The 21475-nt window shown below is 43.4% G+C and overlaps 1 protein-coding gene across 3 annotated transcripts in view; it reads left to right on the plus strand.

Moving 5' to 3' along the window:
• The first annotated feature begins 9810 nt into the window (after positions 1-9810).
• The window catches only part of LOC147465609 (beta-amylase 2, chloroplastic-like), an 89085-nt gene continuing 77420 nt past the window's right edge, over positions 9811-21475 (plus strand). For 2 of the 3 annotated variants that reach the window (XR_015189313.1, XM_086520863.1), the window contains exon 1: positions 9815-10039. The gene's annotated coding sequence lies outside the window, so the exon portion shown is untranslated. Of the gene's footprint in view, positions 10040-21475 lie in introns of all 3 variants that reach the window. The other variant, XM_086520872.1, reaches the window with a different exon arrangement.

Consider the following 21475-nt stretch of genomic DNA (forward strand, 5'->3'; position numbering starts at 1 on the left):
CTTGCTTGATAGACCTGTTAACCTCAAAAGAGCCCACAATTCTGTCATTAATCAGGAGCTCTGATTGGCTGCCAATTCTTAGTGTGTGTATGAGGCGACAAAGGCGAGGCCCAAAGCCCAGAGCTCCCATGACTTCTCCTATATAGGACCATTCTATTCTATCATAGGCTTTGTCGAGGTCTAGCTGCAGCAAGATGCACTCTTGCTTGGAGAAGGATGCAAACTCTATTCCTACCATTGCTGCCAAGATATTGTCATATATAGATCTCCCTTTAATGAACCACAAGGGATCAAGTGTTAACATGGGCATCCCGTTCATTGCTTTTGTGCACATTAATGGATGATGGTGTTCAAACCAAGATTAACTTGTAGCGCGAGTGTATGAATGTTCACCCACACAAAAATATTTGACACACCCACACACATGTGCACACAAACCCAACACATATATGTAATAATTGAAAAAATGAGAAAATCAAAAGATATATGTTTATATATAATTATATGAAGAAATGATATTATTGTCCTCAAAGTTCTAATATAACCTATAGGACATTTGCATCATGAAGCAAGTGAGTTGCATTCCATCTTTAGGAACCAATCCTTGATGTTTTACATAGATCTTGAGTTTCTTTGAGTCTTTTGACCTTTGCTATTCATTTTTGGAATTAGGGTTGCAGGCACAGCTTGTAGAAGATGAAGAAGCTCAAGGCACACAATAGAGAGTATATTTCTTAGTGCACAATAAAAGGATAAGTTATCCCTAGAATGATGGGCGTATATACAATGCACAGGGGGGGGGGGGAGGGGGACCTCCTAGTGAGGGGAAAAATGCATCGATGGTCCTAAGTGTATCACACATATCACTACCCACCCCCGGGAGTGATGCAATGAACAAGAGCTAGCACACATAATGTATAGGGAAGTGTCATGCCCTAAGGACATGATCAGTCCACAAAGGGAAGCAAGCCCAAAACTTTGCGAAAAGCTTTGAACTTCTCACAAGGCAATTCCTTTGTGACTGTAATGGCACATAAGCCAAGATGATCTCTCCTGCTGAGAGTCTCTCTCTGACATAGTGCTAATGCGCCTCAATGTGCTTTGTGTGAGCATGAAAATGTTACCATATACATGTGGTAGTGATGTGTGTGACCACACTAGGACCCCCAGGGCATTTTTTCCCTCTTTAGGAGGTTTTTTCCCCCGAGCATTGTATATACGCCCATCACTCTAGGGCTATCTATCTTTCCATTGCACACTAAGTTATACACTCTCTATTGTGTGCCTTGAGCTTCCTTCGTCTTCTCCAAGCTGTGTGTATTTCTCTACAACCCTAATTCCAACAATTAGTATCAGAGCACGTTGCATCCTCCCGGGCTTAGTCGCCAGCTTCTCCAGTACACGCCTGCTCACTTTCTCCGATTTCAGAGAGCTTTGGCGAGCGTTCGCAGATCTGCTCAGATTTTCGATTTGGGCTCATTTCGGCCTCCGTTTCCACTACAGGCAGTATTGCACAGGCTATTTCGTCATTTTGTGCAAAATTTCTGTCAGTGCCGTTTCTGCATAACAAGTGCCTTATAGTCTTCTACGGTTTGTGCTATATAGCACGTGTTGTTCCCGCTCCGTTTCTCCTATTTTCGGGCAGTTTTCACATCAAGTGCAACATTTACCATGGCTGACAACAACAACACAGATGTGTTCAAGATGTTTGCTCTGCTGAGGACAGGTTGGATGGGGATAACTACCCTATGTGGGCTTATATGATGCAACATGTTCTTGTTTCAAAGGGCGTCTGGAACGTTGTGTAGGGCATTGATGTACGTCCTGATTCTGAGGATGTAGGCGATGTTGAGGATGTTGCAGGTCTTGCTGCAAGGATATTTGCTGTTAGAGTTGTTTTGCCTACGACAGAACAAGCTCGTTGGGATGTTAAGGATGCGCAGGCTCATGCATTGATTGCATTGTCTGTGAAGCGTACCATTGTTTCTCACATCCGTTCAGCAAAATGTGCAAAACAGGCTTGGGATATTCTACCAGGTCCGTTATGCAAGTCGCAATGAGGCTAAAATTGCTTTGCTGCGTAAAGAGCTGGAGTTGAAGATTATGCATGAGGAAGATGATATGGACACTTTCCTTGCTAGTGTCAAGGATATCAATGAGCAACTCATTTCTGCAGGTGAAGTCATTTCAGACAGTTCCCTAGTGCAGACTGTTCTTGATGCCTTACCATATTCTTACCAGACTTTTGCTAGTACTTGGAGACTTATGACCCAAGGAAATCCTGAAGTTGTGAAGTTTGATGCATTATGCACATTGCTATTGCAAGAGTCACTTTCTAGAAAAAACAGGACTAGGCAGCGTGCAGTTGAACAGTCTTTTATTGCTTCTCAAAGAAAGGGTGGTAATAGCAATGCAGCCACTTCTTATGGTTCTGTTGCGAGTGGCAAATATTCTGTTCCTAATGCTTCAACTGGCAGCACTTCATCTGGCAATTATGGTGATAAGGGCAAAAAGAAGATGCGTTGCCATTATTGTAAAGCTAATGATCACTTGATCAACTCGTGTCCTAAGTTGAAGGCCAAAGAGGCTAAGAAGAAAGAGGGTGGTGCCACTGCAAATGCTGGTTCCACTACAAATGCAGCCATTGTTGAGTCTTCTGTGAAAGGAGACTGTAATGCTGATGTTGATGCAGAATGGGCTTTTAGCGCAGAGTGCACTTAAAATCCTGTTGTCCATGATGCATGCTTGTCAGTTGCTGCAGATTCACATGTGTGGTATTTCGATAGTGGTGCTACAAAGCACATTACCTCACATCATGAATTGTTTACCTCTCTCAAGTCTGTCCCTCATGGGAATTCAGTCACTTGTGCCAACAATGCCTCTTATCCAATTCAGGGAGTTGGAAATATTGTGCTTACTGCTGCAAATGGTAGTTCCTTCACACTTGTTGATGCACTTTGTGTACCTGGGATCAAGAAGAATCTCTTGTCTGTATTTGCACTTGCTAGACTTGGACTTGTAGTCAAATTTGTGGATGACAGATGTATAGTTCATGATCTCAGTTTTGGTGATGAAATTATTGCATCTGGCCTTTTGTGCCATGGGCTGTATAAGCTCACTTTGTATGACAAGTGTGGACAAATTTTTGCAAATGCTGTTGCAGATTCAAGGGCTATTTCAGATGCAAAACTTTGGCATGCACGTTTTGATCATCTGAAATTTGCCAGTTTGCTACGTTTGCAGAAATCTGATATGGTTGCTTCTTTGCCGCCTCTTGAAGCACCTGTCAAACATGTTTGTGAAGGCTGTATTTTGGGTAAGATGCAGTGTTCTAAGTTTCCAAAGGATGGTTCAGTTCGGGCTACATGTAGGTTGCAGCTTGTGCATAGTGATGTTTGTGGGCCCATGCAAACTCCGTCCTTGGGCAATTACCTATACTTTATGACTTTCATTGATGATTACTCCAGGCATGCATGGATATTTCCGCTTAAAGCGAAGTCCGAAGTTTTTATGTGCTTCAAACATTTTCTGGCTATGGTTGAAAATGTCTCGAAATGTACTATGGGCCCCCTCCATTCTGATCGAGGGGGGGAGTATATGTCTCATGAATTTAATGCATTTCTGGCTAGTCGTGGGATAAAACACCAATGTACAGTGCCTTATACACCTCAGCAAAATGTTGTTGCTGAGAGGAAAAACAGGTCACTGACGGAAATGGCACAATGTATGGTCAAAAGTCAAGCTTTGCCGCATTCTTTTTGGCTTGAGGCCATCATGTGTGCCACTTATGTACTTAACAGGTGTCCTACAAAAGCTTTGTAGTCTATTACTCCATATGAAGCATGGCATGATAGAAAGCCTTCTATTGAGCACATGCGTGTTTTTGGCTGTTTGGCATATGCTTTGGTGCCACAAGTGCAGCGCAGAAAATTGGATGATAAGGCTGCCAAATGTATTTTTGTTGGTTATAGTGCTGAAAGCAAAGGTTACAGGTTGTATCATCCGCAGACAAAACGTATTCTGGTTTCTCAGGATGTAGTGTTTGTGGAAGATTTTGTTCAGCTCTTGCTGTCATGTACTAGAGACACTAATGTAAGCTCACAGGACATTTATGACACTTTGTTGCCTCTCTTCAGTGGTGGAAATACGAATGTAAGTTCCAATGAGGCAAATGTACAGCCTATGGGGGTTTCTGAAAATATTCTAGATCAGCCTATTACTGATGCAGATGTACATGATGTACTTGATGAGGAAAGGGCTAAAAATGAGCAAGCTAGAGGTATGCCAAAATGGATGGTGCACACTTTGCGTGACAGTAAATTGGATGCACCTTTGTCTAGTCATACTCTTTCAAGCTCTCGCCATGCATCTTATGCATCAGATTGTTATGCTTTGGCTGTGTCTAACTTACATGATGTTGAGGAGCCTCTGTCTTTTGATGAAGCACAGAATTCAAAAAATTGGATGGCTGCCATGCAATCAGAATATGATGCACTCATAGAAAATGACACATGGAGTTTATGTGATTTGCCTCCTGGCAAAAAGGCCATTGGTACGAAGTGGGTTTACAAGTTGAAACGCAAGCCGGATGGTGAGATGGATCGCCATAAGGCTCGACTTGTTGCAAAGGGTTATGCACAGCAAAAAGGCATAGATTATGAAGAGACTTTTGCTCCCACTTGTCGTATGACTACTGTGCGTTTTCTATGTGCATTGGCAGCTCATTTTGGTTGGGATGTACATCAATCAGACATTGTTACTGCTTTCTTGAATGGTGACATATTTGAGGAAGTTTATGTAACGCAGCCTCGCGGTTTTGTCATAAAAGGACAAGAGGACAAAGTGTGCAAATGTAACAAGGCTTTGTATGGGTTGAAGCAATCTCCTCGTGCTTGGTATGAGAAAGCTGACACTCATTTGGTCAAACAAGGCTTTCGTAACAGTCCAACAGAAAGCACATTGTATGTAAAGCGTGAGGGTGATGTACTTCTCATTGTGGTTCTTTATGTTGATGATTTGCTGATCACTGGACCAAATGAGAGACATATTGCTGAATTTAAGGTTGATTTGAATGCTACTTTCAAGATGAAAGATTTGGGGCTGTTGCATCATTACTTGGGTATACAGTTTAAGCAGTGTGATGGTGGTATTGCCTTGTGTTAGAAAAGTTACATCGAGACATTGCTATGTAAGTTTGGACTTGAGGATTGCAAACCTATTGCCACTCCCATGGAAATAGGTTTGAAGTTGAGTCTACATGATGCTGGCGATCCTGCTGATGTCACTCTTTATCAAACTGTTGTTGGCTGCCCCATTTATGTATGCAACACGAGGCCAAATATTCAGTTTGCAGTCTCACAGGTCGGCAGATTTATGCATAGCCCAGGGTCTAAGAATTGGCAGGCTGTCAAGAGGATTTTCCGCTACCTTAGTGGCACTTTACATCTTGGCTTGTTTTATCCCAAGGGGGGATCATTGCCGCCAGACTTACATGCTTTTTTGGACTCAGATTGGGCTAGTTGTTTTGACACGCGAGTGTCCACAAGTGGTTTTTATTTCATGCTTGGCAGTTCATGTATATCATGGTTGAGCAAGAAGCAACCTACTGTGGCCACTTCGAGTTGTGAAGCTAAGTACATGGCAGTCTTCACAGCTACGGTTGAGTGTGTATGGCTCAGACGCCTTATGGTGGCTGATTTGAGTGTTGGACAGGACACTGCCAACACTATCTACACTGACAGTCAGAGCGCATTGGCAATTGCGAGGAACCCAGTTTTTCATGCTCGCACAAAGCACATTGAGGTGCATTACCATTATGTCAGGGAGAGGCTCTCAGCAGGAGAGATCAGCTTGGGTAATGTGCCAACACATGACAACCTTGCAGATCTTTTCACAAAGGCATTGTCTCGTGAGAAGCTTGAAGCTTCCGGCAAAGCTTTGGGCTTACTCCCCTTTGTGGACTGATCATGTCCTCAGGGCATGGCACTTCCCTTTACTCATGTGCCAGCTCTCGTTCACTGCATCACTCCAGGGGGGATTTGTTACCATATACATGTGGTAGTGATGTGTGTGAACACACTAGGACCGCCGGGGCATTTTTTCCCTCTTAGGAGGTTTTTTCCCTTGAGCATTGTATATACGCCCATCACTCTAGGGATATCTATCTTTCCATTGCACACTAAGTTATACACTCTCTATTGTGCGCCTTGAGCTTCCTTCGTCTTCTCCAAGCTGTGTGTGTTTCTCTGCAACCCTAATTCCAACAAAAAACTTGGGTTCCTTGCAACTGTCAATGCGCTATGATTGTCAGTGTGGCAGTGTCCTATCCAACACCCAAATCAACCATAAGGCGTCTGAGCCATACACACTCAACTGTAGCTGTGAAGACTACATTGTACTCAGCTTCACAAATAGAAGTGGCCACAATAGGTTTCTTCTTGCTCGACCATGATATGCATGAACTGTCGAGCATGAAACAAAAACCACTTGTGGACACTCGCGTGCCATAACAACTAGCCCAATCTGAGTCCGAAAAAGCATGTAAGTCTGGCGGCAATGATCCCCCCTTGGGATAAAACAAGCCAAGATGTAAAGTGCCACTAAGGTAGCGGAAAATCCTCTTAACAATGTGCCAATGCTTAGAACCTAGGCTATGCATAAATTTGCTAACCTGTGAGACTACACACTGAATTTTTGGCATGCATAAATAAGGCATCCAACAACACTCATAAAGAGTGACATCAGCAAGATCACCAACATCATGAAGACTTAATTTCAAACTTTTTTTCATTGGAGTAGCAATATGTTTGCAATCCTCAAGGACAAACTTACATAGTAATGTCTCTATGTGGCTTGTTTGACATAAGGAAATACCTCCATCATACTGCTAAAATCGTATGCCCTAGTAATGATGCAAAAGCCCCAAATCTTTCATCTTGAAAAAAATCAGCCTTGAATTCATCCATGTTGTCTCATTGGGGCCAGTAGACAACAAATCATCTACACATAGAACGACGATGAGAAATAAATTACCCTCGCTCTTGACATACAAAGTGCTCTCAATTGGACCGTTACAAAAGCCTTGTTTAACCAAATGAGTGTCAGCTTTCTCATGCCAAGCACAAGGAGACTACTTCAACCCATACAAAGCTTTCTAACATTTGCACACTTTATTTTCTTGTCCTTTTTTACAAAAAATGGCGAGGCTGCATTACATAAACTTCCTCAAATATATCACCATTCAAGAAGTAGTAACAATGTCAGATTGATGTACATTACATCCGAAATGAGTTGCCAATGCACATAGAAACTGAACAATAGTCATACGACAAGTGGGAACAAAGGTCTCTTCATAATCAATGCCTTTTTGTTGCGCATAACCTTTTGCAGTTCAACAACACCATTTTGATGAGGTGTATATGACACTATACATTGGTGTTTTTTCCCATGATTAGCTAAAAATGCTTTAAAAGTCTCATGAGGCATATGCTCCCCCACTCGATCTAAACCAAGGGTGCCCATGGAGACATTTTCAGCCTCCCATGAAATTCTTGGAAGCCTATGTGACATTCTTTATCTACTCAGAATCTCAATAGGAAATAATCCCCCGACCAAAGCAGAAGGGGCATGTAAAGTGTTTGCACCTTCAAGCTCTTTCCGAGTGGAAACACTAATGCTACGACCCATAGAGAAGCACAAACGTTACCATGGTGCTAGGGTAAAACCCCCAACTTAAGGCCACCCAAGCGGTTTTACAAAATTGTCACAATCTGCTACACTGTTTCGAGCGGGAAATGGCGCAAATGAAAGGTGAGCGCATGAGCTATCATTAGCAGAATTCTCGCCCACAGTGGTTACGCGCAAGTAACCACTGTGTAACAAAAAATGGGTCCAATAAGACACCATTGAGGGGGGTAAAATGAGCGGTTCGGCCAGCAAGGATCGAGCCATTGATCTGACGGACCACATAAAATCGCCAATGGCCTACCTACTCCACCTTTCACCCATTGTTGTCCCATGAGTGGTGCTAATAGCACTTTATTTTGGCGGGGACTTCGTCCTTGTACAAGGACCAGTTTTTTAATGGTCCCTCTACCGTAAAGGGATGTTTCTTTGGAAATCAAAATTTGAAATCCCCTCATTGGCACATGTTTTTAGATGCATAGTAGCTAGGCTCTCTTCCAAGTTTCAAGGCGCTGCATAGCACGTTCACACCTTTTTTGTGGTTGATTGGAACCTCAAGGCCAAGGGACTTGAACCTCTCTATTACTTGAATACTTCAAGTGGCTCTCGTTGGAACCTCATGGCCAAGGTACTTGAACCTTTCTATTACTTGAATACTTCAAGTGGCTCTTGATTATATGCAATGCATGTTTCTTCTTTTTGAGAGTTTTCACAAGCATAACCTTCCTCTTTGAGGCATTTACCACTAAGCCACAATCTAGACAAAACGTTTCAAGAATGGTCATGAGCTTTTGTGCATCTTCTTGAGTATGAGCCAAAAGCACTACATCCACGACACCCCCCCCCACCCCCCAACCCACCCCCGGTCGCTAAAGAAGAAAAAAAAAGAAAGAAAAAGGATTACCTTGGGTCCTCCTACAAGGGTTTGATGAGATACTTTTCTCATTGTAAAGGCTTTATTTAATAAGCTCGCAAAACTTTCTCTCTCTCTCTCTCTCTCTCTCTCTCTCACACACACACACACACACACACACACCCACACACAATAATTTGTTGGATGTCGCTACAAGGGAGTGTACTCACCCACAATCACAGTGTACCCTCTCATCTCTCCTTTTTTTTGTTGTAATAGCAAATTACACTCGCTACTAGCTACTAGTAGGTTTCTGAGATTATTCAATTACTTGCTAAGATTCCCTAAGATTCCCTTTGAAGGATTCACCACCCTTACAAAAGAAGGATACGGAGTTGAACCCTCACACTGGCAAAATCAATTCCCAGATTGCTCTTGTAACCACTGCAATGGACCATCACGTTGCTCTCTTACCACTTTTTATAAAAATAATGTTTGCTTCCCCGTGAGCGTCGAGCATTGCACTACCTAGTTTATGTGTCGCCTCGCCCACACCTGTCTCTACACTACGTGGTCTATGAGTCGCCTTGCCCACACCTGTCTCTGCACTACTTGGTCTGCGCTTGCATGCACTACTTGGTCTGTTGCGTTGCCGGAAACCTCCTATACACCTCTCAAATTTTCGTTCTCGTTTGCTTTCGACAAAGTATCATGTCAGATTTCGTTTATTTTTCGATGTTTCCTAGCTAGGTACCCCCTATTTAGTCAAAAAGGGAATAAATTTACAAACCATGTCAATAATTAGAACCACTCGGTCCCCTCCCTCGTCACTATCTTACACGGGGTCAATGAGAGGGGATCTAAGGCCCAAATTTGGGGTGCGAAGCGGCTTTGATCTCAGCCGTCTGATCTTTGGTGAACCAGGAGTGAACTCGGGGTGAACTAAGGGTGAACTCGGGGCAAAAATGGTACCCCCGAGTTCACCCCTAGTTCACTCACCTCGCGGGGTGTGGGTCGAACCCGAGACCTCTCGGTTGCCACACGAAGCTACCACCACTCTAACGCGTGTCGCTGTCCATGTTGGCATGGCACATGATCACACTCTAGTTTACCCGCCCCTAGTTCTCCCCTAGTTCACCCACCCCTAGTTCACTGCATGATCCGACGGCTGAGATTAAAGCCGCCTCGCCTCCCCAAATTTGGGCCCTAGATCCCCTCTCAACCATATGGCCGTGCCATATAGTCACGAGGGTCCCCTCCTCCTCTCCCCCCTCGTAAAATGAGCTTGGTGTGAGTCCCTGGAAAATGGTATGCGAGAAAAGACAAACTTTTAAAAAACTTGTTGCTGTCGGAGCGAGCTTCAATGGTCTGCTTCTCTTTCTCTGCTGCACACGATCTCATCTCTCGAGTAGGAGGCAGCGTGCCTAAGTAGAGCTGTGCATTCTGTCTGGCCGTGCGAAGGATCTGCGTATCGTATTTTCTGCAAGCTCTTAATCTTGAAAGGCAGGTTCCTGTTTGTTTTAAAAGAATTGTGCAGAGAGAGAGAGAGAGAGAGAGAGAGAGAGAGAGAGAGAGAGAGAGAGATCTTTTAATACTACCGTACGTAAGGAGCATGCAAGGAGGCAGCCTTCTGCGTGCAAGTTTAGCCATAATATTTAATAGAGTATTCTCAATTACTCTCAGCAACAGTTGGTGGCGACTTAGCAAGATGAAGAAAAGCTTTCAATTCTGTGAGTAATTTGCTTCTTGCTCAAGTGATTCATGAAATGGGATTTGGGCTGCGCAAGTCTAACGCTTAGTCGCTTCATCAAAGTTGCCGTTGTGAGACATGATAATGGTTTCTCATTGAGCTACACAGAATGAGGCTAAGGGTCTGTGCATACCTTGTGGGATATGGCTTTTTGGTTAGACTTTATCATATAATTCTTTCAATGTTTTTAAGCCAAGGTCGATGGCATTCAAAGAATTATGGCTACACATATTAAGGCTGAGGGTCTATTTGTACCATGCAACTGGAAAAGGTTGGTTGGCTAGGGTTTGACATATAGCTCCCTTATGGTTCTTGTTTAGGGACATCAAGGCTGAACCATGGGGAAGATTCAAGCGATCGATGGATTGCGCTAAGACAATTGTTTGGACAAACATTAGAATTGAAACTCAACCTGCACAAATTAGCTGCAATAAGGTGTATTAGGGAGGACCTTAACTATAGAGTCCTATCGGATGCGGGACTAGCTTGTCTCTATGGGACAGTACAATTCAAGTTGTGTAGAAAATTCATTCTCTTTGGCGGTTGACAAGAAGATTGATACCAGAACAATTGCGAAGAAGACATATTCATCCAAAGAGTTATGAAGAGCTCAAGGCAAGAGGCAAGGCAATGTATCCTTGATCTTGGAGCCCTTCGAGAACTTTATTTCTGCAAGCTTCATCTCAAAGGATTGGGGATTGACTACAACCACCTTGGATCTCATATTGAAGCCGAACTTGCCACGGAAGATGCTAGCAAGGTCACTCCTCTTATCTGCTATTTGCCACTTTTGTCCAAGGATACCATGGATCGATTGATTTTCACATTAATGAAGCTTGCAAATTGCAACGCTCTCCTTGGCCGCACTTGGCTTGATAAGCTACCAGTGTGGTGCATCAAAGGATCATTTCCGTTCGATTCATGGCAAACCGATTGTTTTTTGAGTTTTTCTGTCCGCTGATTCATCCATATGAACTTGCTTTTGATATTTTATTTGTTGCACATATTTCAATTTTGAATATAGTAGTCTTTCAGAGATGACATTTTCACACAAAAACAGAGAAATACAGAGATGCCTACGGGCCTGCTATGTTAATAGTGATGTACTTGCTCTCAGAATAGGCACCATTTGGGCGTTCTGGGAGATTTTCAAGTAATAGAATCAGCTTCCTTTCCTGTACCCTTGGATACGTTCCATTTGTCACCATTTATGTGTTGCGTACTACGGATTTGGAAGGACTTTTGTCTTGCTTTGATCCGACACTTGCCTTCTTCTGTTGAGGAGGTTGAAACTTGGGACTTCGTTACACCACATGCTTATTACTGCCAATTAACACTTTGCACATAGGATAAATATCAATCCCTATTTAGAGCTTGAGAGAGAGGGACACATATGTGTTGAGATATGGAATATTTGAAAGACTGAGACAGATTAGATAATGAGAGAAGATTGAGAGTGATACACCGCTGACCCGGAACGACTGGGCTTCTTCATAGGAATTATTTATTCCTCTAGAAAATTACAAGTGTATAGGGTGAAAATTCAGCATGGAATCACTGTTCATTCTTCTTCATGCAATCTTTCAGCAACACTTCCTTCGATGGCTTCTTTTCTCTTCATAAGCTTGCATGAGAGAGAGAGAGAGAGAGAGAGAGAGAGAGAGAGAGAGAGAGAGAGAGAGAGAGAGAGAGCATGTAGGACTTATGGAAAGAGCATGTAGAGGGCACTGGTGTAGAGGCTTCTTGGAGTGACGTTGGGCTGAAAATTAAGCAAATGGAACTTGTGTTCAAGTGAAGGGGAAGGCTTTGTATTTATAAGAGAGGTGGTCTCTTTTGAAATTTGAGACTTCCTTTGAAATTTCATGTCTTCTTTGAAAATTCAGGCCTTCTTTGAAATTTGACGTCTCTTTTGAAAATTGAGGCCAGTTTCTAGCATCTTCGAGAATCTTCTAGAACCTTCCGTTTTTGGAAAATTCTTTATCATGAAATATCAATATGGGTATCAAATGAAAGCGCTTTTCGAGTAGAATACATAACACTCATGCATTTTCAAAAACAACATTCAATGCAAGTCATCATGCATGTTTTATTGTGGTGTGCCTTAGGTAGATTCCATCCGTTCTATACACTTGTATCCATCTATATCTTTCTTCCCAAAAAGATAAAACGATGTAGTCCTTTATGCTTTCAAGCATGTCAATGGCCATTCATACTTCCCCACTTAGGGATAGAAGTATGTCTAATCAATCATGGTTCCGTAAATACAAGAACACATGTCCAGTTATGTAATCTTTCAATCGGAATTTCTTTGATTCGTATGCAAAAGCTGACGACAGAGGTAGCGAGGCAGTCGCTGGTATGGAATTCATATGTGGTAGATGTAGAAGGCCGTCAGCTAGGTGAGAGGACTCATTGATTGGGTTAGATGGGATGACTGACCAGCAAGCTCTTTATGCCGTTGGTTAGATGCTTCCTTGGTTGGGGCACATGTTATTGAAGCAACCTATGGGATTCGCAAAGGGGTTACTGCTCGTATCAGAGAGATTAATGAGGCCATTTCACCAGATTGGCATGCCTTGATTAAGGGACATACTACTTTATCTTTCCATCAAGGATGGTGGGTGTCACAAACTGATGACGTGGTATGTCCAACTTATGGACCTTTGCCGAGGGGCCTAGGTGCCATTAATAAGAAGCGAAGAGCATGTTGACGTGGGTGTTGTATAGATTGCCATAAAATGCGTTGGCTGCTGACATGGCAAAACTGTATAGAATTCTGTGATTTCTTTGATTCCGCGATTTTCGCTGGCTGCTTTTGGTAGGGCTAGCTTTTGGGAGACATTGCTTTTGAAGGTTAATGCTTTTGGGGCTCTTCTTTTAGCAACCCTTGTAGAACCTTTATAAGTGACCCAAGGGGGCTCACTTCTCAAAGCATCTAGACGCAGAGTCTGAGAGCGAGCACCCGCGGGCAGTTGTACTTCGCTCAAAGATTTAATATAAAAAGAAACACCGAAAGGGGTGCTAGTCTTGGGGGCCAATACTTTTGGGCACGTAACTCCACGGGCCGTGTCGACTCTCTTTTGGTTTTGTTAGTTAATTTGAAGTGAATCTTTTCTGTGTCGCTGCAGAATCTTGACTTGGGGTGTCCAAGTTTGTTACAAGAGGGGAGTCACTTTGCTCCTTTGTCAACGGATTACCCTGATTTTTAATAAAGTCACTGATGTCCCCTTTGGGTTTCAGGGATACTAATGTTAGGTAAAGGCGTTGTGCCTCACTGTGCTTTGCCCATGTTCGCCAGCTAGTGTCCGGCTGCCCACATTTATCTCCTTATTTTTTATACATACAAAGAATAAGGAGCTCTCACTCATTCTCACATTGTGCTCATACAATGAGATTTGGGAGCTCCACCGACATCCTGTGTACTCTCTCTCTCTCCCCTTCTCACTCTTCGCACACGCATAGTATTCGCGTACTCACAATTGGTATCAGAGCTACGGCTTGGCAGTCGACGGTGCTCCCTCGATGGCGACGGAGTTCGGTGCTTGGTGGCGTTGGATCGAAGGCGGTTCGACACGGATTCGGCAAGTAGATCTCAGAGATCAAGGTAACAGGAGTTTACACTCCACCAGGCAAAAGGGGAGAGAGAGATCAAGTTTTCTGTGAGCTAGGGACATTGAGAAGCAGGTCGCTCAGGTTTGGTAGCTTGACAGCTGTCCAGCCCCTGGCGTTTTTGCATTGAAGATCAGCCGGCGACAACAAGACCACAACAGAAGCCTAGCCTTTTGCAACAAGACTCCAGTTCAGCCCAGGGTTTTTGGATCAGCACAACCTCCTAGCGTTTTGCAGTTCCATCGTGACAAGACCACAGATAGCATCAGCGTTTTCAGTTTTCAGCATAAAGTCACCATAGTAGAAGTCCCAAACCTCGCAGATCTCACTATCCCGCAGCAGATCCTCGCCGCACGGTCAGATCCAGCGTAGTTTGCAGATTCAGCCCTCCTTTGTGAACATATCTGCAAGATTGTCATGTGTCGGCACATAAGCCAAGATGATCTCTCTTACTGAGAGTCTCTCCATGACAGTGATAATGCACCTCAATGTGCATTGGGTTCCAGTCAACTGCTAGTGCGCATTGACCGTCATTGTAAATGATGTTGGCAATGTCCTGGCCAACACCCAAATCAGCCATAAGGCATCAAAGCCATACATAATCGTAGCTTTGAAGTCTACCCTGTATGTAACAAACTTGGACACTCCAAGTCAAGAATCAACCGCGACAGCACCAAATAACCACTTCAAAACAATTCACAGATCACAATAGATTTGCACTGGCCCGGCGGAGTTCCGTGCCTAGAGATATTGGCCCCAAAGACTGGCGCCCCTTTCGGTATTTCTTTTTATATTAATCAATCATCAAAGTACAAGAGAGCGGTTAGGGTTTCACTCTCAGACTCTGCGTCCAGATGCCCTGAGAAGTGAGGCCCTCACCACTAATTTAAAGGTTACAAGGGATGCCCAAAAGCAGAGCCCCAAAAGCTTCAAATCAAAAGCAATTGCTCTCTCTCTCTCACAGAGAGTCAAAACATGAAAGCAAAAGCATTCTCTCTCTCTCATTTAAGTAGAGAAAAAGCGAAATTTGCGTCGCTCATCATTTTCCTTTTTTTTTTTTTAATAATAATAATCCACCTCCGCGATTTTCGGAAATTAGGGTTTCTGGCAAAAATTAGGGTTTGCAGGAATTTTAGGGTTTCTGGCAGAAATTAGGGTTTCTGCTGTCCGCCACGTCATCACTTTGTGACACTGTACTTAGCCTCAAAACTAGAAGTGACCACAATAGGTTGCTTCTTGCTCAACCATTATATGCATAAACAAGATGTAAAGTGGCACTCAAGTAGCAAAAGATTTTATAAAAAGCCTACCAATGCTTAGACCTTAACGCGTCATCGTTGCATCGTCATCATCGACATCATCATTGACATAGAGTCAGAATTCAGGAGATAAAGATTTGCAGATTTCAGCCATTAGCGTTTTCAGATTTTAGCCCGTCTGGTCGTCGACCTCATCGTCGTCGACAAGTCTAAGCATTGTAGAGATTTGTGCAATCAATAGTAGACCGCTCTCGCCATAGAGAGTGGGGCCTTCAGAGGAGGGTTTGACAATATTCTGGTGTCGTATTCTTCTCTCTCCATCTCCCGCAGTCTCATGCCCCTTCATTCACAGTGTTCACCACTTTGTTTGTGTCCATTGCACTCCCTCACTAAAGGAATGGAAGGCTCTCCCTTCCGTAAGTAATAGGAACCCTTGAGCACAGTTTGGAGCACTCATCTTGAGCAAAGTTCAACATTCACTTCCGCTGCACCTTACATCGAATAATTTCATCAGCACTCAATTAGTTCAACAGCTTGGCTTACCAACTCAGAAGACATCTCACTTATATGATGTGGAGTTAGCAGATGGATCAATTTTAACTTGTGGTGAGACGGTTTGACAGTTGCAGTTCGGTATTCAAAATTATGCAGATCAATTGGATTTTGAAGTCATGTCTTTGTCTTACTACGACATGATTCTTGGTCAGCATTAGCTATTCCAATATGATCCAACAATTAGCTTTCGAGGACATACTATCAATTTGTTCAAAGATGGACGTGAACTAATTCAAGCCTCACGTGTACAAGTCAAACAATATGATACAATGGATTATGAAACGAATATGATCTTCGATGCAAATGTAGAAATTATTATTGATGAATTTTGAATTCATAAACTTCTCTTGAATCAATTGAGGAAGACAAAGACGATTTCAAGCAAGAATTTTTTCCAAGTGATACTTCGTTATCAGACAAAGATAAGGATATAGTTGCAGATTCTGAGTCCAAAGACGATCATGCTTTCTTTGATTTTGCTGGACGATGATATGCTAATTGCAAGTCATGAAGTGACAGTTTTTGAAAATGATTTTGAAGGATTTTGGGATTCATTATTGGAAGATGATTACAGTCTCAACCCAAAATCCTCTATAGTGATTCACAAAGTTGAAATTATCCCATCTGAAGAGTGCCTTGAGAAGATTTCCTCTTCACCAAATATTTTGCAATTATTGGAAGATTTTGAACCAGAAGTCTTACATCACATGAAGAATTTTGAAGATCAACCTCTTGTTGCAGCCAATGTAACAAACTTGGACACTCCAAGTCAAGAATCAACCGCGACAGCACCAAATAACCACTTCAAAACAATTCACAGATCACAATAGATTTGCACTGGCCCGGCGGAGTTCCGTGCCTAGAGATATTGGCCCCAAAGACTGGCGCCCCTTTCGGTATTTCTTTTTGTATTAATCAATCATCAAAGTACAAGAGAGCGGTTAGGGTTTCACTCTCAGACTCTGCGTCCAGATGCTCTGAGAAGTGAGGCCCTCACCACTAATTTAAAGGTTACAAGGGATGCCCAAAAGCAGAGCCCCAAAAGCTTTTAAAATCAAAAGCATCAGTTCTCTCTCTCTCTTAGAGAGTCTTTTCTCTTTTTTTTTTATAAAAAGAAAAAGCAAAAGCAAAATTCGCGTCGCTCATCATTTTCCAAAAAAAAAAAAAAAAAAATTTTTTTTTTAAAAAAAATAATAATCCGCCTCCGCGATTTCCGGAATTTAGGGTTTTTGGCAAAAATTAGGGTTTGCAGGAATTTTAGGGTTTCTGGCAGAAATTAGGGTTTCTGCTGTCCGCCACGTCATCACTTTGTGACATACCCCCCTCTTGAAAGCATTGTAATCGACCGCGATTACGCCTGCAAAACCGACAAAAGCCATAAACCGTCTTAGCAGACACTGACTGTTAGTACCTACGTACTAGGAACACACATCTAGCACATGTACAAAATCGACAGTCACATCACACGACATCACAGGACATCACCAGACATCACAGGACATCACATGACATTCAACATTCATTCGGATCTTAGACCATGATTTATCGGCAATGTAGCTAGCAATCACATCTAGGTCCAATCGGGACCTCATCGATGTCCGATTGACTAACCCCTATTGCAACCATGTCTATTCGAGATCAATCAGACCAAAATGCTGCAGTCATTTCGTCTATCAGTTCCTGTACTCACAAGAAGTCAAGAACAAATCAGTATCATAATCAGGAATTCCATTTCATAAAGTCATCCAGCAGAATACTGTCAGCTCTCAGTATCCCTGAAGCTCAAAGAGACATCAGTGACTTTAGTATCAAAATCGAGGCATCTGTTGACAAAGGAGTGGAGCGACTCCCCTCTTGTGCATCCCACTGCACCAGATCTTCGGCCAAGCTGAGTTTCTGGGTTCCGTTTGGAGTAGACTATGCTAAACCAAAACATCGAGGTAAAGTTTCACAATCCGAGGAGTATCTGCTAGGTCCTCCTCCTCCATCCACTTCGCATCAAATGCAGGAAAGTTCTTGAACTTAACCAAGAACCGCCTTCGGACTTTACCTTTCTTCGTATCATTATGTGCCAAAATCTGTTCAGGAACAAGGATCTCCTCATTTTCTTCCACTTCGGGTTGCTCATCAGGCTCCCCATCATCAGGCACATCACCCTTAACAGGGTTCAAGAGACTCACATGCAATGCATTATGAATCCTCCAAGTATCTGGCAGGTCCAATCGGAAGGAGACATCATTTATCTTGTCAGTAATCTGGAAAGGTCCGTAGTATCACATACTAAGCTTTGGAAAAAGCCTCTCCTTTCCCTTCTTCTTTCTTAGGCGTGCCTTCTCAAAAGTAAGAGCACCCAATCATCCTCCTTCAGTTTCCAGTCGCGACGATGGCGATCCGTTGCCTTTTTCTGTCGTTCTTGAGAGTTCTGTAAAGTCTCGCGAACCTTGGCAAAAGCCGTATCCAAATCTCACGAATATTCATCCGCTTCAAATTTCTAATTTTTCGTGCTCAGGAAGGATGGAACCTTCGCAGCAGTTTCAACAATCTCACATGGCATCTTCCCCGTCGAAGAGTGTATCGTGTTATTGTAGGCAAATTCCACCAAAGGTAAGTTCTTTTCCCATTGAGTCTTCTGATCCGAGATACAAGACTTCAATAAATCTAAAATCACTGAATTGGCAATCTCAGATTGCCCGTCAGTCTGCAAGTGGAACGATGACGAGAATTGCAACCGCGTGCCAATGTTCGCCCAAATTGCCTTCCAAAACAAACTCATAAATCTGGGGTCTCTGTCGGAGAAAACCGTCTCAGGCGTGCCATGTAATCGGAAAATCATCGTGATCATTCTGTATTCTCGGGAGATAAAAAAAAATGAAATCCATTTCAATAGTTTCCCAGGGGCGGGTGGGTATGGGTAAAGGCTGTAACAATCCCTGTGCCTTATGCCTGTCAAACTTGACCTTCTGGCATACCAAGCAACTGCGCACAAACTCTTCCACATCCTTCTTCAGTCTCCGCCAAAAGAAATCTCTCTCTACCCCTTTCATGGTGGTAGCAATGCCGCGGTGACCCGTAAAAGGTGGACAGTGGCAATCAGTCATAACCTTTTCCCTCAACGGCTGTGTAACGCACAACATAGTCTTTTTCATCAAGTAGCCTTCCCGAAGGGAGTATCCAGCTACTGTCTCCCCATCCCGTATCCGTGTGAAAATATCTGCAAAATCTGTATCTGTGGCACACTGATCGACCATATCCTCGAAGCTCCTATGATGTATCGCGGAAATAGCCAGAACCAACGGTTTCCGAGACAAAGCATCTGCCACCACATTCTTTTGTCCCTGCACATGGACAATCTGGAAGTGAAACTGTGACAAGATGTTCGCCCACCGCATCTGCTTTTCCGAAAGCTGCTTCTGTGACAAGAAGTAGCGCAAACTCTGATGGTCTGTAAAGACAATAAAATCCGCTCCGAGTAGGTAATGCCGCCACTGAGTAAGAGCATGGATAACCGCCAAAAGCTCTTTCTCATAAATCTGTGCTGTCATCTCCGGCCTAGAGAACAAACGGCTCTCGTAAGCTATGACATGGCCTTCTTGCATCAAGACCGCACCCAGACTACGACCACAAGCATCACAATATACTTCGAATGACTTCTGCAAGTCCGGCAAAGTCAAAATAGGTCCCGTAGTCAATTTCTCTTTCAATGTCTGAAAGGCAGTCACCTCTGTGGGTCCCCACGAAAAAGGTACTCCTTTCTGTGTCAAGATATGCAAAGGGGAAGCAACCTCTGCAAACTTTCGTATGACCGCCTGTAGTACGAACACAGTCCCAAGAAGCTTCTAACTTAATGGACATTCCTCAAATCGGGCCAATCACGGATATTCTCTATCTTGGCCGGGTCCATTCGCACTCCTGCTGCTGACACAATGTGTCCCAAAAAGTGTATCTCTGGTAGGAAAAAATTCACTTTTCTTTGCATTAATCACTAGCGTGTGATCTCGTAATGCCTAAAAGACTTGAAGCAGATGATCTCTGTGTTCTGCCTCATTCTTCGAGAAAACAATGATGTCGTCAAAGAAAGTGCCAACAAATAGCCTGTACTCTCGAAAAATCCTGTCCATCATCCGGTTAAATGTCGCAGGAGCATTGGTTAAGCCAAAAGGCATCACCAAAAACTCAAATAACCCAAAAGTCGTCCGAAAAGCTGTCTTGTAGACATCTCCTGGCGCTATCCTGATCTGATGATATCCACTCTTCAAGTCAATCTTGCTAAAGCACGAGGATCCCTGTAACCTGTCGAGTATATCATCGATCCTAGGAATCGGAAATCTGTTCTTGATGGTTATTTCGTTGAGAGTGCTATAATCGATGCACATTCTCCAAGATCCGTCTTTCTTCAAAACCAACAACACTGGAGAGCAATACGGTGAAGTACTAGGCTGGACAAGACCCTTTTCCAAGAGGTCTTTTACTGAGTTCATAATCTTTTCATTCTGTACTCGGCTCACTGATAAGGTGGCCGATTCGGTGGCGTGCTTCCAGATATCAGATCAATGGTATGATCTTCAGGCCCTCTCAAAAGCAATCGGCATGAGCGTGGAGAAAAAAAATCTTGGCGTTCTTTTCTTCAGGTCAAAACATATTCAACCTTTATCCATCGTTCAGTGCTCCCAAAAGAATGAGTAAGAAAACTGAAGTTCATCAAGTACAATCTCTAAGCCCTTCATTTATCAAAGTCGCTTTCTCGGCCCGGTAGTCAACCACGGCGTAGTTCTTGTGGTACCAAGGGATCCCGAGTAGAACGTCACTCACGTGCCCTGAACACCCCTGTCATTGCAAACAAAGTTTGCCAATGCTCGGTGTAATAGCAACATCCCATCCGGGTGCCAGTCGAACTACCTCCGCCTGTGGCGTCAGTCTGTCGGGCGCAGTTCCAAATCGAGCCACCAATTCCAAGTGAAAAGAAGTTGGCCTTGGCTCCTTCAAAAGAGCTTCCTGATCCTTCACTTTGCCCCAAAAAAAAACGGCAAAGTTTGTATGTTCATTCATTTGATTCGGTGCAAGTCCCACGCCATGTGGTACCAGTTCTGCTTTTCTATCTGCCTTTTCTGCCACATTCCTCAGCTGCTCTCGAACTCTCAGACCTGTCGTCGTCTTTATCATTCTGTTCTTTCTGTGCCTTATCAGGGCACTTCGCGGAAATATGTCCATGTTCCCCGCATCCAAAGCACTTCCCCTCTCTGATGAAGCAAGCTCTCTCCTCAGGAGTAAGCTTGGGTCGTGCATCCTTTTTTTTTTTTTTTCTGGGTTGCTCTTTTTCATTCTACTTTCATTCCCAGAAGTCTGTTTGGCTCGTTGTGTCATGGCCTCATCTGTGGGGTAGGTCAGACTGCCAGAGTGAATGGCAAAGCCCCGCTTCGCATGACTCATCAACTCCTGAATAGAAGCTGACTTCTGTTCCAAGCAGTGATCTCGGATCTCTGTAGGTAGACCCAAGGTAAACTGCTCAATCTGTTCTCTGAATGAGATCTTCTTGAATGAAGAGGCGGGTAGAAAAGAGCTCCAGAATCTTTCACAATAAGAATTCACTGTATCGCTCTTGGTCATCCGGAGATGGTTCCAAGCAGCTCGTATATCTCGCTCAAACTCTTGAGTCAACCAAGAAGAAATAAAAAGCCTCTTGAATTTCAGCCATGTAACTGGCACAGTCTTGCTTAATAGAAGCGTGGACCACCAAGTACGAGCATTCCCCTCAGAGTAAGAGGCAGC

Source organism: Adiantum capillus-veneris, chromosome 1 (assembly GCF_014529385.1).
Source record: "Adiantum capillus-veneris isolate H3 chromosome 1, ASM1452938v2, whole genome shotgun sequence".
Lineage (NCBI taxonomy): Eukaryota > Viridiplantae > Streptophyta > Polypodiopsida > Polypodiales > Pteridaceae > Adiantum > Adiantum capillus-veneris.